Raw genomic sequence first — 6,360 nt, 5'->3', positions numbered from 1 at the left:
AAAAAGGAAATAATTTTAATTTAGCCACATCATTATCCATGTTCTTTTATTTTGCATATCACAAAATTCAACAAAGGTATTAAGATGATCAGCGGGATCCTCAAATAGGACTTCCCAAAAAATGTGCTTTTATCACTAGATTCAGCAAAGCATCATTTATAGCAAAGTAGCATTTGTATCATAAGGTTTTCCTTGATAGTTAGTTGGTGATACATCCCGAAAACAACGCCAAAAATCCTTCCTGATATTTCAGATCTGCGTTGGGTTTTTCCACGAAGAGGAGCTAATGATACAACATAGTATAGATAAGTATTTCCCTCAATGAGAACCAAGGTTATAGAAGCAATAGGAGGACCATACAACTCATGTATTCAATGCCTATGCAGAAAAGAACAAACACTTCCACCCAACGTAGTTAAGAGGGTTGTTAAGCCCCTTGAACTCGTTACTTACAAGTAGATAAGTAGCATAGATGATAGTTGGATAAAAAAGTGTAAAATAAATAAAAAGTGAATAAAGGCAGCAAGGAAATAATAGCGTTTTAAATTTGTAACTGAATAGACCTGGGGACCATAGTGTTCTCTAGTGGCATCTCTCTCGAAGAAGGCATAAGGTGCGTAAACAAATTAGTGTTGGGAAATGATATAAAAGTGCATACTTATGTAATATTTATTTAAAGCAATGATCATGTGTATATAGGCATCACGTCCATAAGCAAGTAGACCAACTCCTTCCTGCATCTACTACTATTACTCCACCCATCTACCGCTATCCAACATGCATGTAGAGTATTAAGCAAAGTAGAGTAATGCTTGGAGAACAATGACATGATATAGACAAAGTAAACTCAATTAATACGAATGAACCCCATCGTTTTATCCTTAGTGACAACAATACATATACATGTCATGTCCCTTTTTGTCACTCGGATTCAGCACCGCAATATTAAACCCACCGCAATGCACACCTCCCACTTAAGATATACCAAGCTAGTTGGCCAAACTAAATCAATAGATCGGAGGGATTTACGAAGCTATAATAATCATGAAAATAAAAATCATATAGAGAAGACTCAAATATTTATCATGAATAATCTAGACATAGACCTACAATTCATCAAATCCCAACAAATGCACCGCACAAAGTGATTACATCGAATAGATCATCGCGAAGATGCGATGAACTTTGTATTGAAGAACATAGAGAGAGAGAGAGAGCCATCAGGATACTATCGATGGACCAATAGGTCTACGGTTTCTCCATGATTGATTTCGCCTCCGACACGGCACCCAAGAGGGCTCCAGATGGGCACACGGCAGAACAGAGACTTGCGGCAAAGAAAACGTGTTTTGGGAGCTCCCTGTGGGATTTTAAAATATATGATAATTTATAAGCCAGAGAACGAGGTCGGGAGATGTGGGGGGGGGGGGCACAAGCTCACAGGGTGTGACCATCCCCCCTCGGTGCACCATGTTGGCCTATGGGGCCCTCATGTGGCGTGCCATATTCTTTCGAAGCTTCCATGTCTTCTTTTGGTCAAAAAAATCATCAAAAAATCATCATGGTATTTGGAGTCCGTTTGGTACTGTAAATCTGAAAAGCCAAAAACATGGAGAAAACAACAACTCGCACATGACACTAGGTTAATAGGTTAGTGCTAAAAAGATATATGAATCAGGAAATAAATGCCCAAAAATATCCTAGAATATATTGTAGAATGCAACAATTTAAAATTATAAATACATTGGAGACGAATCACCGAGAGCGCACCATGTGCACCTGTTCACACGGTGACTACATGGATAACATGTACAGTGTGTGCTCTGGACATTGGGGCCCTTGGCCTCGCCCGTTTCTTCGTTCCCTCACACCTTGCCATGTCCAGGAGCTTTGTCTTTGCCTTATACTCGCTCTGGACCCCTCTCCACATCCTCTTTCTTGCCCAACGTGCCACGACGGCCCGTCTGCGCTCTGTCGCGCCCTACCTCCACGGACGGTCGGCCACGAGCGCACCTCGGCTATGATAGAAGTGAAGTTGTCCCTGTCTTTCGATGAGATCGTGGGTATCATTTTGGTGGAGTAGACTTTGGCGATCCTGTGACGAACGTGTGAGGACGTCGCCCTTAGCAATCGTTAAACCAACTCCGACAGGTTATTGACCACGCCGGAGCACGATCAACGTGACCACAAAGGTCTGTTTCCTGCACGCAAACGAAGAACAAGCAAGAAACTAAGATGCAATCAAGATATTGTGAATATAAGAGGAAAGCTTTATTGATGACGGTGGGGTTCTGTGACGCCTTTATCTGGTCGTAGAACACAAACAAAGAACGCGAAGTTGTAGCTATGGCAAACTTTTAACCTAAACAAAACCCCAGTCTAAATGGTGCATTATCTTCCTCACCCAAATATGGCTTCAAAGCTGCAATGTTAAAAGTGGGACTAACCCCAAAATCTGTACGCAGCTCAAGTCTATATGCATTATCGTTTATTTTCTCTAACACTTTCAAAGGACCATCAGCACGCGGCATTAGCTTTGACTTGAACAAATAAGGAAACCTATCCTTACGCAAATGCAACCAAACAAGATCTCCAGGTGCAAAGACAACATGTTTTCTACCCTTATCTCGAGCAAGTTAATATTTAGCATTCATGGGCTCAATGTTTTCCATAGTTAACTCATGCATCTTTAATATCAAATTAGCGCGTTTTTAGCATCACAATTAACCTTCTCCGAATATGGAAGAGGTAACAAATCAATAGGTGCACGAGGTAGGAAACCATACACAACTTCGGAACGACACATCATGCGAGCGAATAATTTCATGAAAGAACAAATCAGCTACATTAGCGACATCATCACTTTTATGGCATGGTATAAAGTGTGCCATTTTTGAAAAACTATCCCTGACAACAATTATGCTATCCCTCCCCTTCTTTGTTCGAGGTAAACCGAAAACAAAGTACATAGATATATCCTCCTAAGGAACACTAGGTAGAGGCAAAGGCATATATAAACCATGAGGATTGAGTCGTGACTTAGCTTTTTAACAGGTCGTGCAGCATGCAACAAAAAGCTCAACATCTCGTCGCATCTTTGGCCAAAAGAAATGTGTAGCAAGTATGTCCTCCATCCTCTTTACACAAAAGTGTCCCATCAATCCTCCTCCACACGCCTCCTATAACAACAAAAGACGAACAGAGCTAGCTGGAATGCATAGCTTGTTAGCACAAAACACAAATCCATTATTAATGATGAACTTGGTCTATGTTCTCCCTTCTTTACAATTCTCCAACACATCTTTGAAATCAGCATCATGCACATATTGATCTTTGATGGTCTCCAAACCAAATATTTTAAAATCAAGTTGTGAAAGCATAGTATAACGACGAGACAAAGCATCAACAATAACATTTTGTTTACCCTTCTTGTGTTTAATGACATACGGGAAAGTCTCAATGAATTCAACCCATTTAGCATGTCTATGGTACAGTTTTGCTTGACTTCTAATACGTTTCAATGATTCATGATCAGAATGTATGAAAAATTCTTTGGGCTATAAATAATGTTGCCATGTTTCCAAAGTCCGAATAAGAGCATATAATTGCTTATCATAAGTAGAATAATACGTTTCAAAAGGTGCACTTCCCAAGGTTACCAAACTGACGTGCATCACGCAGAGCAATAAAAATAGCACGCAAATGATCCAAGTGTTCCTCCAAAGATCTACTATTCATTAGTATATCATCAAAGTAGACTACCACAAATTGTCCAATGAAAGCACGTAAAACCTCATTCATTAATATCATGAAAGTGCTAGGTGCATTTGTCAATCCAAAAGGCACAACTAACCACTCATATAATCCAAACTTAGTTTTAAATGCCGTTTTCCATTTATCTCCCAATTTCATGCGAATTTGATGGTATCCACTTTGCAAATAAACTTCGGAGAAAATTGTAGAGCCACTTAATTCATCAGGCATATCATCTAGCCTAGGAATAGGATGACAATAACGAATATTAATATTATTAATGTCTTTGCAATAAACACACATACGCGATGTACCATCCTTTTTTGGCACAAGAATAATAGGAACAAGACAAGGACTAAGAAATTCACATATATAACCTTTGTCGAGCTGCTCCTGTACTTGACGCATAATCTCCTTCATCTCCTCTGGATTGGTGCGGTATGGTGCACGGTGGGGTAGCGATGCACCGGGAATTAATTCAATCTCATGCTCAATCCCTGTAATAGGTGGTAATACCGATGGCACGTCTTGTGGAAAGACGTCAGCGAACTCCTGCAAAATGTTAATGACCGTAGGAGGCAAAGAGGGTGGCATGTCCTCAAATTAAAATAATACATCTTTGCATACGAAAGCATAGCAAACAGTGGTAGAAATATGCAAATCAGTAATATCAGATTTACTGGCAAGTAAACAACCACTCTTTAGTTTGATTTCACAGGCTACACTAGATGATGATTTAGTAGGCTTATTGTGTTGCTCAAATTCCTTTGCTACAGTCTGATTTTCACTCTTATGTAGGTCCTGTTTTGCTTTACTAGCTCTAGCAATGTCATCTTTCATAATATGTTCAGGAGACATAGGAAGCAAAGATATATTTTGATCCTTATGAATAAGAGTATACTGATTTGTTCTACCATGGTGTACAATTTTTTTATCAAATTGCCATGGTCTACCAAGTAAAACGGAGCATACTTGCATGGGTACCACATCACAATCAACAAAATCAGAATATGTAGCAATGCTAAAATGCATACGAACAGTATGTGTTACCTTAACCTTGCCACTTTTGTTGAACCACTAGATGTAATAAGGATGAGGATGAGGTTTGGTGGTGAGAGACAGCTTCTCCACCATTTCCATGCTAGCTAAGTTGTTGCACCTCCCTCCATCGATGATGACGCAAATAGAATATTCCTTTACAACTCCCTTTGTATCGAACAAGTTGTGCCTCTAATTTTGCTCAGCCTGTGTTACCTGCACAATTAAAACATATTGAGCAAATAAGCTTTCATACCTTTCAGCGTAGTCAGCAACCATGTAGTGTGTATCTTGTTCAGTATCATCGATAACCCGTTCTTCACTTGCAATAAGAGCCAGAGTCTCCTCATCATAATCACTTGCGGAGTCATATCCACCATCCTCAGTAATAATAATCACACGCTTGGATGGGCACTCTTTCGCATAATTACCTCCACCCTTGCAACGACGACAAATAACCTCATGTGTTTGCCATGTGGATGCCATGGATGAAGAAGAGCTTTGTGCGGGCTCGAAAGGTGTGCTATTGGCGAAGGGTGTTGCAGGGGCGTGTTTCCTGGTATCTCTGGTGGAATCGGCGGTTGAAGTAGGCGGTGCTGATGCAGGAGGACATGTGAAAGTAGATGTGGTTCGTCGCGTCCATAAGGAAGTGCGACCTGCAGAAAAATTAGTTCTCGACAATGCCTTTGGATCCTGCACTTCACGTTCAACTTTGCAAGCAAGATGGAATAAACGAGTGATAGTGTTATAATACTTATATTCTAGAAGAGTCTTAATTTCTCTATTTAATCCACCCATAAAACATGCAAGCATAGCTTCATTGTCCTCAACAATACCACATCTAATCATTCTAGTTGGTAATTCCTGATAATATTCTTCCGTAGACCTTTTTCCTTGTCATAAACGCTGCATGTTTTGAAGTAATTCATGTTGATAATATGGTGGAACCCAACGAGTACGCATAACAATTTTCAAAGCAGACCAAGTAGTTGGAATATTAGCATGATGTATTCGACAATATTCAGACCACCAAAGACAAGCAAAACTAGTGAAAGAACAAATAGCAGCAGCAACACGTCTATGTTCAGGAAATTGCAAGCATGTAAAACATTGCTCTATTTCTAACTCCCAGGTAAGATATATATTAGGAACATATCGACCATCAAAAGTAGGAATATTCAATTTAACTTTAGGTAGATGGTCATGATCCCGTACCTGAGGGTGTGGTGCAGCCCTACCATTGCTATTGTATCTATGTGAACGACCGACTTCTTGTCGTGGTGGTTGTTGTTCCTGGTGCTGAACTGGAGCAACCTCTCCCTCATCATCGTAATCACCATCATAATCATCATCATAAACCTCATTCTGCTCTGCCACAGAAACCTCGATAATAGCAGCAGGAGGAGGAGCAGCAGCAGGAGCAGGAGCAGGAGCTGTAGTAGGAGCAACAACACCAATATTCTGAACATGGACGAAAGGCACACGTCGCGCTCATAGGCGTTGTTGTTGTTGTGGTTGAAGAGGGACAGAAGCTACAACTGGTGATGGGAAGCGGGCAAGCACCTCATT

This window comes from Hordeum vulgare, chromosome 3H, assembly GCF_904849725.1.
Source record: "Hordeum vulgare subsp. vulgare chromosome 3H, MorexV3_pseudomolecules_assembly, whole genome shotgun sequence".
NCBI classification, from domain to species: Eukaryota; Viridiplantae; Streptophyta; class Magnoliopsida; order Poales; family Poaceae; genus Hordeum; species Hordeum vulgare.
This window is presented reverse-complemented; position numbering follows the sequence as displayed.